Source organism: Schistocerca americana, chromosome 1 (genome assembly GCF_021461395.2).
Source record: "Schistocerca americana isolate TAMUIC-IGC-003095 chromosome 1, iqSchAmer2.1, whole genome shotgun sequence".
Taxonomy (NCBI): domain Eukaryota; kingdom Metazoa; phylum Arthropoda; class Insecta; order Orthoptera; family Acrididae; genus Schistocerca; species Schistocerca americana.
In genome coordinates, this window is record NC_060119.1 from 1,017,416,052 (window position 1) to 1,017,429,346 (window position 13,295).

Below are 13,295 nucleotides of genomic sequence, written 5' to 3' on the forward strand. Positions count from 1 at the left end.
GCTTTTCTTTATTTCGGGTCATCTTGGGACACACAAACAGCTGATTGCTGCTTAGTTTCCGATTCGTACCAATATGTCCAAGTTTCCTCTCTTGTTACGTTGTTGTACACTGCCTAAAAGAAAAAGTGAAGCACCCGTTAGCATAGGGGGATATAAAATTAAACCGAGAGCGTACAGTGAGTCAAATTTGGAGAGAACTTGGCAGTGTAAGGCCACTTAACGGTATGACGTTGCATTCCCTCTCGCCCGAGAGTATGACTGATTCGATTGGGGAGGGTGACATAAAGCCTCTGTATCGTCTTCTGTAGCAAGCCAACCCACAACTGTTGTAACCGATGTTTGATAACCTGGATACTGGCGCTGAGACGGGGTCGGAGCTGGTCCTACACATGTTCTGTCTGGGGTTGATCTGGGGATTTTACTGGCCGCGAGAGTACGTCAGTACCACGTAGGCAGTTCACAGAAACACATACCACGTAGAGAGGAGCATTGTCCTATTGAAAAATGGCACCACGATACTGTCGCTTGACAGGTAACGCATCAGGATGCAGGATGTTGTCGACGTACCAGCTGAAGTCATACCAAACGGTTTTCCATACCATGACGCCAGGAGTAAATCTGCTGTGCCTCTCCATAACCTCGTAAGAATGGGATACCTCCAGAGGTCACCGCTATACTTGCCGACTATGGTTTATCCATAGTAATGTGAAACTGGATGCACAATACAACGATCCTTCCATAGGACGGTGTGACGGTACGTCACATAAATATTGACATTTTTATCGGTTGTAAGCAGTGAACAATAATGTGAAGTGGTAAGGGTGCACTAAAAATTATTTGTAAACACTTTACGTACTTTATGAACGTAATTAGTATAAAAGATACAGTTAATGTTCTTGAAAAAAAACTTATATGCTGCGATAATTTAAAAGTAGCATCTTTATTTAAAACATGTCTATGAAAATAAAAAAGGATCGCTAAGAGACGCGATTGTACGGCCGAGGAGGACGGACGTACTTTATGGTATTCACACTGTTTTGTTTCGCTATACGGAAGGCAGCCGTTGAGCGGCTACACATATTTTATGTAAGTTATTCTGTATTCTACTAAAATAAACTAATTATTGTTATCAAAAAATGAATTTCTTTGTAATAGTTGTCACCTCAAATGGTCGCAGCGGCTAATTATTTTAATAAGCATTTTTTTCAGTAATTTGCGCTGCGGGAAGCTCATCTTCCGATGCAGCGTCTGGTCGGCCATTACGAGCCGAAGTATTAATTTATTTTTCAAAGTGTTAACAGTAACTGTAAATGCGAGAGATTTCGTTGTATGAACCTTTCTAAATTGCAACAGATAATTAATTTAACGTTAAAGTTCATTTTTTAAATTATACATATTCCATGAGTTCAGTAAGTTTTATCTTGGCCGCTCCACGGCAACAATCGAAATTCTCTCGAGCCTTGCTTTGCAATCAATAAATATAAATTAACAAAATTACATTCAATTCAGTTAACGGCAACTATATTTTAGTAATCGCGTTCAAAATCTAAAGTTGGTACATGAATAACAGCGGCCCTTCAAGAACCCGTTTCATATCTACTTACGCACGTAAGTAAATGTGATAAGAAAAGATAACATCCCTGAGAGAAAGAATCATGGTGATAAATTGTAACAATGGTCAGACGTGAAGGATGGGAACGTTGATGACGAGTGTGCCTACCCCCACGTTATCGTGCAATCCATTGTTGGGCTACTGTCACGTCCGAATGCCGCACTGATCTGGATATTGCACGACTCGACCAGCCTGCCAAATGGAGACCCACAGTGAGACCACTTTCAAAGTGCAATATTGCAGTGCCTGCGTTATTCTGATGACAACGCACCGTGCCGACCGCAGTAGTTACGAACCAGGTCAGATGAATTCACAGTTGCGAATAATGACTGCCATCAGCTGTAGAATGGAATGATGACAATAAAAATTTGTGCTGGACCGGGACTCGAACCTAGATTTCGCGCTTATCGCGAGCGGTCGCCTTACCATTTGGCTACCCGTGCACGACTCGCGGCCGGACCCAAACTCTCATACGTCTTTAACCATACTTTCAAAGTGTGTCGGGTGCTGATAATGCTGTCTCACACCAGTATGTGGCACCTCTGTATCCTTCACAGTGATCACTCAAATATGACGACATCAAACCCCTTACGTTCCCTAACAGACACGGTTACTACATGTACTGCTTCTCCCGGGTGGACATGAATGTGAAATGTATAGATTACACGTTTTTGTGATAAGTATTGTATGAGTCCGCCCCTCGTGGTCTCGCGGTAGCGTTCTCGCTTCCCGAGCACGGGGTCCCGGGTTCGATTCCCGGCGGGGTCAGGAATTTTTCATGCCTCGAGATGACTGGGTGTTATTGTGTCGTCTTCATCATCATCATTCATCCCCATTACGGTCGGAGGAAGGCAATGGCAAACCACCTCCACTAGGACATTGCCTAGTAAGGCGGCGCGGTTCTCCCGCGTCGCTCCCCTACGCTCTGTAAAGAAGTATGGGACTCATCATCATCATTGTGTGAGTAACTTGCGAGTTTTACCAGGCAACAATGTATTATGCTACAATGTATGCCTGTTCCATGGAACTCAGATTCTGTGTTTGAACTCTGACCTCTTTTGTCACTACTATTCTTCTTCTTGGCTTATGATCTGGACGCGAATCGTAAGGAGCGTTTAACGAAGGTTCATCTTTAAATGCGAACATTTCTAGGTTAGGCTTTACCGTGACTGTTACTGACATTAAATGAAACAACAATTTCACTGTTACGGTGACTGGTAACAGTGAAATTGTTGTTTCATTTAATATTGAAGGTTCATCTTGCTGTATCAGCCAATGTAAGTTATTAACAAAACTGAAAATAAAGTTGTTGTGACTGAAAAATTGTGTCCGTGTTGAAATCATTTGTAATCCTAAACTTTGCTTGTCTAGAGTAGACATGGGCCTTAACAGAAATTCTTCATTGCTAAGCGCCATCTTAAAAAAAAAAATTAAGAACTTTCTTTTAGCTCATCGTAGAGACGTGCCGCCAGTTAGAAAACTAAACCTTTCTTTCAGATTCTACGAGCCTGGCGATCGCTGCAAATAGTATAATAAGATTCACTTTCAGATTTTCTCAAAGTTGCGAGTTATCATCCCAGGCAGGGAGGCCTGGTCACAGGATTCTAGTTCTGGTATGAGATTTTATTTGCAAAAGGTACGCTTGTTATATTGGGAATCAAGACGAAACCACGATTTTGAGTTGCGGAATTTATCGTTGTACAGTGAACGGACTGGTGAAATATTCTCTGATGCTATAAGCACACGACTTTTAACTTGACGTCGACTAGGCACATATTGAAGAATATCTGTGGTGTTTTAATAATTAAATAAATAAGTGTTTACAATCCTGTAACCCCTGAGAACTGAGCTAGTTTACTGAGTGCTTATACGCGTCGGGCTAAATTAAACAACATATTACACTGTTAATAATATTCCTATATTAGTTATTTCTCTTTTATGCTGAGCCATTGCATTAATGTGTGTTTCTTTTCTATATAAGACACGGCTCATATTCATTCTATTACATTACACTGATCGTAAAGAAAAAGAGTCACAACTATTTTTTATTTTATTACATTACCGACACTAAAAAGGAACAACAGTAATGCACTGCGCTAGCCATGCTACTTGTTACAGAACATTGCAGCTAATCGTTTATGTACCCGCCAGTATTATGTACCTGTACGAAGTCGCAATGACACCGACCATCTCTTCTGGATGCTTCATTTTCCTTTTCTTTTCGGACAGTGAATCTGCCATCTACTGTTGTCCCACAGCTTGTTTTCCTCTTATGTGTCACAAATGTACAGAAACTAATTTTGTCTGCCACATTCCGCGACACATTCAATCGCTCCCTGGTCCGTAGACACACTCTGTCGGTTCCACGGGCACTGCAGAGGACACTATGTTGAAATCTTCATCTCTGCCCACTCCCCTGTCCCGAGAAGGAGCACAGCTACACTACAGGTCATTAAAATTGCCACACCAAGAAGAAATACAGATGATAAACGGGTATTCATTGGACAAATATATTATACTAGAACTGACATGTGATTACATTTTCACGGAATTTAGGTGCATAGATCCTGAGAAATCAGTACGCAGAACAACCATCTCTGGCCGTAATAATGGCCTTGATATACCTGGGCATTTAGTCAAACAGAGCTTGGATGGCGTGTACAGGTACAGCTGCCCATGCAGCTTCAACACGATACCTCAGTTCATCAAGAGTAGTGACTGGCGTATTGTGACGAGCCAGTTGCTCGGCCACCATTGGCCAGACGTTTTCATTGGTGAGAGATCTGGAGAATAAGCTGACCAGGGCAGCAGTCGAACATTTTCTGTATCCAGAAGGGCCCGTACAGGACCTGCAACATGCGGCCGTGCATTATCCTGCTGAAATGTAGGGTTTCGTAGGGATCGAATGAAGAGTAGAGCCACGGGTCGTAACATATCTGAAATGTAACGTCCACTGTTCAAAGTGCCGTCAATGCGAACAAGAGGTGACCGAGACGTGTAACCAATGGCACCCCGTACCATCACGCCGGGTGATACGTCAGTATGCGATGATGAATACACGCTTCCATTGTGCGTTCACCGCGATGTCGCCAAACACAGATTCGACCATCATGATGCTGTAAACAGAACCTGGATTCATCCGAAAAAATGACGTTTTGCCATTCGTGCACCCAGGTTCGCCGTTGAGTACACCGTCGCAGGCGCTCCTGTCTGTGATGTAGCGTCAAGGGTAACCGTAGCCATGGTCTCCGAGCTGATAGTCCATGCTGCTGCAAACGTCGTCGAACTGTTCGTGCAAATGGTTGTTGTCTTGGAAACGTCCCCATCTGCTGACTCAGGAATCGAGACGTGGCTGCACGATCCGTTACAGCCATGCGAATAAGATGCCTGTCATCTCCACTGCTAGTGATACCAGGCCATTGGGATCCAGCACGGCGTTCTGTATTACCCTCCTGAACCCACCGATTCCATATTCTGCTAACAGTCATTTGATCTCGACCAACGCGAGCAGCAATGTCGCGATACGATAAACTGCAATCGCGATATGCTACAATCCGACCTTTATCAAATTCGGAAACGTGATGGTACGCATTTCTCCTCCTTACACGAGGTATCACAACAACGTTTCACCAGGCAACGCCGGTCAACTGCTGTTTGTGTATGAGAAATCGGTTGGAAACTTTCCTCATGTCAGCACGTTGTAGGTGTCGCCACGGTCGCCAACCTTGTGTGAATGCTCTGAAAAGCTAATCATTTGCATATCACAGCATCTTCTTCCTGTCGGTTAAATTTGGCGTCTGTAGCACGTCATCTTCGTGGTGTAGCAATTTTAATGGCCAGTAGTGTACTTGCCAACCCGGTTCTAGTGCCTTGGATGATGACTACCCATTGATGCGTTTCCACTATGATGTCGGCGTTACTATCGCTGTACATGCGTGGTTGGCTGTTGGTCTGCCGCATTCTCGGAAGTCTCCTCTGCGTCGCCTCTCGATCCTGTTTTTGTCGCGACCTCCCGTAGTGTGCAGTAGACTGGGCTTGACTGACAAGTTAACGCGCTACGCAAGCCTTTCTCGTAACGGAGTCGACGGTATTGTTGAGGATCCGCCATTCTGTCTCGCAACTCCTCGTACAGCGGAGAGATGAAAGGAGCCGCAGAGCGCGCGCGGCGGTGTGGGGTTGCGCGGCTTCCGCAGAGAGGAGGCTGTCGCGGGATGGCATCCGCCGTCGGCAGCTTTGTCGGCAATCACCTGTGCTGCCGCCGCCGCCGCGGCCGCCGCCGCCGCCGCCGCGTCGCGAGGCGATGCGATACGGCTGCAGCGGCGCGCCGCCGCCTCCGGCGCGCCGGAAGCAGCCTCATTAATTACGCCGGCAATTTATCACTTAGGCATTGAGCGCGGCGCGGCGCGGCGTGGCCGGGCCCGGGAGCGCGGTAGCGGCCAGACTCTGCGCTGGCTGGCTGGCTGGGCCCTCTTCATTGATCGCGGCCTCCTCCTTGCCGGCTATCCGCAGCAGCAGCGGCAGTCGCCCGCCTCCTTCTGCAGCGCCGCCGCGGCGCGGCTCGGGACCGACGCCAAGTCCGCAAAGCCCAGGCTTACCTTATCTCCTGGCGCCCTGCGCCAAACGGCGACCCCGCACTACCCTACCAGTATTTCCCCAAGTGTTGCTGGAGCCCGGAGCGCTACTGCTGTTTGCAAGTTGGCAGTACGAACCTCCCCTCACTGATTTGATTCATGTTCACAGGCTGTGAGGGACACGAGTAGGACGTTAACGTATACAGGGTGTTACAAAAAGGTACGGCCAAACTTCCAAGAAACATTCCTCACACACAAAGTAAGAAAATAGGTTATGTGGACATGTGTCCGGAAACGCTTACTTTCCATGTTAGAGCTCATTTTAGTTTCGTCAGTGTGTACTGTACTTCCTCGATTCACCGCCAGTTGGCCCAATTGAAGGAAGATAATGTTGACTTCGGTGCTTGTGTTTACATGCGACTCATTGCTCTACAGTACTAGCATCAAGCACATCAGTACATAGCATCAACAGGTCAGTGTTCATCACGAACAGGTACGGCCAAACTTTCAGGAAACATTCCTCACACACAAAGTAAGAAAATATGTTATGTGGACATGTGTCCGGAAACGCTTACTTTCCATGTTAGAGCTCATTTTATTACTTCTCTTCAAATCACATTAATCATGGAATGGAAACACACAGCAACAGAACGTACCAGCGTGACTTCAAACACTTTGTTACAGGAAATGTGCAAAATGTCCTCCGTTAGCGAGGATACATGCATCCACGCTCCGTCGCATGGAATCCCTGATGCGCTGATGCAGCCCTGGAGAATGGCGTATTGTAATACAGCCGTCCACAATACGAGCACGAAGAGTCTCTACATTTGGTACTGGGGTTGCGTAGACAGGAGCTTTCAAATGCCCCCATAAATGAAAGTCAAGAGGGTTGAGGTCAGGAGAGCGTGGAGGCCATGGAATTGGTCCGCCTCTACCAATCCATTGGTCACCGGATCTGCTGTTGAGAAGCGTACGAACACTTCGACTGAAATGTGTAGGAGCTCCATCGTGCATGAACCACATGTTGTGTCGTACTTGTAAAGGCACATGTTCTAGCACCACAGGTAGAGTATCCCGTATGAAATCATGATAACGTGCCCCATTGAGCGTACGTGGAAGAACATGGGGCCCAATCAAGACATCACCAACAATGCCTGCCCAAACGTTCTCAGAAAATCTGTGTTGATGACGTGATTGCACAATTGCGTGCGAATTCTCGTCAGCCCACACATGTTGATTGTGAAAATTTACAATTTGATCACGTTGGAATGAAGCCTCATCCGTAAAGAGAACATTTGCACTGAAATGAGGATTGACACATTGTTGGATGAACCATTCGCAGAAGTGTACCCGTGGAGGCCAATCAGCTGCTGATAGTGCCTGCACATGCTGTACATGGTACGGAAACAACTGGTTCTCCCGTAGCACTCTCCATACAGTAACGTGGTCAACGTTACCTTGTACAGCAGGAACTTCTCTGACGCTGACATTAGGGTAATCGTCAACTGCACGAAGAATTGCCTCGTCCATTGCAGGTGTCCTCGTCGTTCTAGGTCTTCCCCAGTCGCGAGTCATAGGCTGGAATGTTCCGTGCTCCCTAAGACGCCGATCAATTGCTTCGAACGTCTTCCAGTCGGGACACCTTCGTTCTGGAAATCTGTCTCGATACAAACGTACCGCGCCATTGCCTCGTGCTAATCCATACGTCAAATGGGAATCTGCCAACTCCGCATTTGTAGACATTGCACTGACTGCAAAACCACGTTCGTGATGAACACTAACCTGTTGATGCTACGTACTGATGTGCTTGATGCTAGTACTGTAGAGGAATGAGTCGCATGTCAACACAAGCACCGAAGTCAACATTACCTTCCGTCAATTGGGCCAACTGGCGGTGAATCGAGGAAGTACAATACATACTGACGAAACTAAAATGAGCTCTAACATGGAAATTAAGCGTTTCCGGACACATGTCCACATAACATCTTTTCTTTATTTGTGTGTGAGGAATGTTTCCTGAAAGTTTGGCCGTACCTTTTTGTAACACCCTGTGTAAACAACAAGTCTCAACTTTCAACGTCATGCTTACGCTGTAAGCTTTCTAGGGGCACAAGCGTGCAATGAAACGTTGAGCGTGCCGAGCTCCTGACGCCATAGCGCGGAAAAAAGCACGTTGCGGAATCCATACGAACGTGCAGAGCAATATCTAGCATGACAGATATTCTGAAAGTGCGTTCGAACGTTGACCAGTGAGTTGGAGGAACGCCACCTACGTCACACGCATACCATTCGGAGCCAACGAGTTCGCAACTCGCGGTCTAGTGGTTAGCGTTGCTACCTCTGATTCACGGGGTCAAGGGTTCGATTCCAGGCCGGGTTGGAGATTTTCTCCTCCCGAGGAGTGAATGTCTGTGTTGTCCTCATCATCTCATCATCATTCGGAAAGTGGCGAGGTTGGAACTGGAAAGATTGGGAACTTGTACGGGTGCTGACGACGTCAATGTACGTGTCCTCGGCGGCTCAGATGGGTGGAGCGTCTGCCACGTGGGCGGGAGATCCCGGGTTCGACTCTCGGTCGATGTACGCTTTTTCGGCTGTCCCCGTTGATGTATACCGGCGCCTGTCGACAGCTTAGTGTCCTGATTTAATTATCATTTCATTTATTAAATGCCGGCACGGTAGCTCAGCGTGTTCAGTCAGAGAGCCTCTGCAATAAAAAACTGAGTGAAAGGATCAACAACGAATTTGAACGGCTGTCGTGTGACGCCCGCAACTACCAAACAAAACGATCAACAACGAACAAAATTGGGGAAAAAAAGTGGTTAGCGTTGCTACCTCTGATTCACGGGGTCACGGGTTCGATGCCCGGCCGGGTTGGGGATTTTCTCCGCCCGAGGAGTGGATGTTTTTGTTGTCCTCATCATCATCATTAGGAAAGTGGCGAGATTGGAACTGGAAAGATTGGGAACTTGTACGGGCGCTGACGACGTCGATGTTGGGCGCCCCACTAACCAATGTCATCATCGTCATCATCAGCGAGATATACGAGCCTTGGAACTAAGTTGTGACGTCACTCTAATCTGCTTGTCCACCACACTTTGCGAACGCTGGGCTCCGTGCAGGAGCCTCGGGAAATCAATATTTAATTGAAAAGGTCCCCACTAAAGATCTTACTTTTGTCGTGTGCTATCGAGAACTTACATGCTTTTAAACAGACAGCGTCAGGAATTATTAAACTCGTCTGAAATACTTACTCGCTCCCCGCCGGAGTTGGCTGTTAGCACTTGTAAGACCTGCAGTATCACGTGCTGTGACGTATGCGCAACAGCCTGTCTTCCTCGGGGGCCTCACATGCCATCTTTCTTCGGTACAGAGTCGCGGGATACCACATTGGAGCAGGAGATTAGTGTTTAACGTCCCATCGACAACGAGGTCATTAGAGACGGAGCGCAAGCTCGGGTGAGGGAAGGATGGGGAAGGAAATCGGCCGTGCCCTTTCAAAGGAACCATCCCGGCATTTGCCTGAAGCGATTTAGGGAAATCACGGAAAACCTAAATCAGGATAGCCGGAGACGGGACTGAACCGTCGTCCTCCCGAATGCGAGTCCAGTGTGCTAACCACTGCGCCACCTCGCTCGGTTGCCATATTGGCTTTCAGTTGAAGCCCATATGTGTAGATGCCGTTTCTAAGCACTCCGACTTCAGGCCACGAGTGGCCTACCGGGACCATCCGACCGCCGCGTGTCATCCTCGGTGGAGGATGCGGATAGGAGGGGCGTGGGGTCAGCACACCGCTCTCCCGTTCGGTATGATGGTATTCTTGACCGAAGCCGCCACTATTCGGTCGAGTAGCTCCTCAATTGGCATCAAGACGCTGAGTGCACCGCGAAAAATGGCAACAGCGCATGGCGGCCTCCATGGTCACCCATCCAAGCGCCGACCACGCCCGACAGCGCTTAACTTCGGTAATCTCACGGGAACCGGTGCATCCACTGCGGCAAGGCCGTTGCCGTGTATGCCGCTTCTAAGCATCAGCAAATTGTGGATCTCCCATAAACCCGATGTTAATTGTATGATTTGTTGCAATAAAATGACGGGAAATGTCATATTCGTCGTTAAATAATTATTATAAATTCCATACTATGAAAGTATGCCGTTTCAAGGTCACGTCACACTGAGGATCCATAAGAATTGCAGTGTTCTTGGTACAATTCGTTATAATTAAATGTGAGTTAATAAGATATCTACGATTAAAGCTTATAGGAGACTGTAAAAAGTGTGGTCGGCTGACAGGCATGGTACATAAAACTCAAATGTAAATTGAAAGGGGATAACTGCTGTGAGGTGCAGCAGGACACTACACGGAATCAGCGGCGAGGAATGAAAATGTGCACCGGACTGCAATTCGAACCTGGGATCCCCTGTTCACTAACCATTTGCGTTAACCAATGCGCCATCCGGGACACAGCGTTATGGCAATTGTGCGGTCTATCCCTGCACGCCTCGCGACCGATCCACACTCCCACCGAGCGCCACCTATCCACAGTCCCTGTCCATCATACTCCCTTTCGCTACTTGGAGATTCCAACAAGAGGTCGGACGTATTTGTGCATCCGCTCTGAAGAAGGTGGCTCCATTGCCGATCCAAACGTATAGATTATATGAATGCGTGGTGTCTGTTTTTTCTGACCTGTTCAAAAGAAGAGAACCCACGTATTTATATATACCGGGTGATCAAAAAGTCAGTATAAATTTGAAAACTGAATAAATCACGGAATAATGTAGATATAGAGGTACAAATTGACACACATGCTTGGAATGACATGGGGTTTTATTAGAACCAAAAACATACAAAAGTTCAAAAAATGTCCGACAGATGGCGCTTCATCTGATCAGAATAGCAATAATTAGCATAACAAAGTAAGACAAAGCAAAGATGATGTTCTTTACAGGAAATGCTCAGTATGTCCACCATCATTCCTCAACAATAGCTGTAGTCGAGGAATAATGTTGTGAACAGCACTGTAAAGCATGTCCGGAGTTAAGGCATTGGCGTCGGATGTTGTCTTTCAGCATCCCTAGAGGTGTCGGTCGATCACGATACACTTGCCACTTCAGGTAACCCCAATAAACCCAAAGCCAATAACCGCACGGACTGAGGTCTGGGGACCTGGGAGGCCAAGCATGACGAAAGTGGCGGCTGAGCACACGATCATCACCAAACGACGCGCGCAAGAGATCTTTCACGCGTCTAGCAATATGGGGTGTTTATTTTTGGTTCTAATAAAACCCCATGTCATTCAAAGCATTTGTGTCAATTTTTACCTCTCTGTCTACATTATTCCGTGGTTTATTAAGTTTTCAAATTTATACTGACTTTTTAATCACCGCTACATATAACTCAATGAGTAGATTCATCGACTTGTAAAGTAGTAGTCTATGTTGCCAGGTCGCTAGTTCGAGCATCACCGGATTAAAAAAAAAAAAAAAAAAAAAAAATCCTGGCATTCGCGTCTTCTGATAGGCCCTGATACTTACTTATTAGTTTAATACAAGAATTAGTTTAATACAAGAATATTCTATAACATTCGATATTATGAAAGTATAAGTGCGCTCGTTTTGAGGAGTTAGTTCGTTCGATTGGCTTGGTCTACAGGACAGCTTGCGCTTCCTCCAGTAAGATATTTTGTACTTCCTTGTTTTAAGTTTTGTATTTCACATGTTGTAAAGATTCTGTTGCTGAATAGGACTTACTAAAAAGTGAGAATTATTAAACAGTTTTTATCGTATGTGGAGGACTACTGTAAATTTGTATCGTACTGTTTGAAATTGGAACATTTATAAACCGATGCCCTTGTTGAGTGGACCTCATTCTTTCCTTTTTGCCTTACAACATGTCCATCGAAATTGGAGTTTTTATTTAAGTATACTCCAGACAGAACAACGTGGCTAGCATATGGGCAATGGGGGAAATGTGTGTTTTAATAGAGTTATTGTAGTACTTTTACGTCCGTCTATTTCGTTAACAGTGTGATTTGTTAACGAGACACGGTCGACAACTGCCTCAGGAGCGCGCCGCGAGCTCATATACACACATCAAAAAAAGTTTTGCGTCACCTCAGTTCCGACAGTTCCGAAACCTGTACAGAAAACTGGAATAGAGATCAACATAAACATGATTTCCGCCCTTTCTATTGACCGTGAGAACCACACATGGCATGTTGTACCACCATACAGCGAGACCTTCAAAGCTGGTAATCCAGATTGCTTTAGACACCGGTACTCTAATACCCAGTATCACGTCCTCCTGCATTGATGCATGCCTATATTAGTCATGGCATACTATCCACAAGTTCATCAAGGTACTGTTTGTCCAGATTGTCCCACTCCTCAACGGCGATTCGGCGTAGATCCCTCAGAGTGGTGAGTGAGTCACGTTGTCCATAACCAGCCCTTTTCAATCAATCCCAGGCATGTTCGATAGCTTTCGTGTCTGGAGAATATACTGGCCACACTAGTCGAGCGATGTCGTTATCCTGAAGGAAGTCATTCACAAGATGTGCACGATGGGGGCGAGAAATGTCGTGCATGAAGACAAATGCCTCGAAATATGCAGCCGATATGGATGCACTATCGGTCGCAGGATGGCATTCACGTATCGCACAGCCGTTACGGCGCCTTCCATGACCACCAGCGCCGTACGTTAGCCCCACATAATGCCACCCCAAAACAGCAGGGAACCTCCACCTTGCTGCGCTCGGTGGACAGTGTGTCTAAAGCCTTCAGCCACGTCTCCGGCGATTGTCTGGTTGAAAGCATATGCGACACTCACCACTGAAGGGAACGTGATCGCAATCCTGAGCGGTCCATTCGGCATGTTGCTGGGCCCATCTGTACCGCGCTGCATGATGTCGTGGTTGCAAAGATGGACCTCGCCGTGGACGTCGGGAGTGAAGTTGCGCATCATGGAGCGTATTGCGCAGACTTTGAGTCGTAACATAACGTAATGTGGCTGCACGAAAAGCATTATTCAACATGGTGGCGTTGCTGTCAGGGTTCCTCCGAGCCATAATCCGTAGGCAGCGGTTATCCACCGCAGTAACAGCCCTTGG

The 13,295-nt window shown here is 46.7% G+C and overlaps 1 protein-coding gene across 1 annotated transcript in view; it reads left to right on the top strand.

Annotated features, from left to right (window-relative positions):
* LOC124616288 (protein neuralized) overlaps nt 1-13,295 on the top strand; it is an 854,641-nt gene that overhangs the window by 666,245 nt on the left and 175,101 nt on the right. The gene's annotated exons all lie outside the window — the stretch shown is intronic.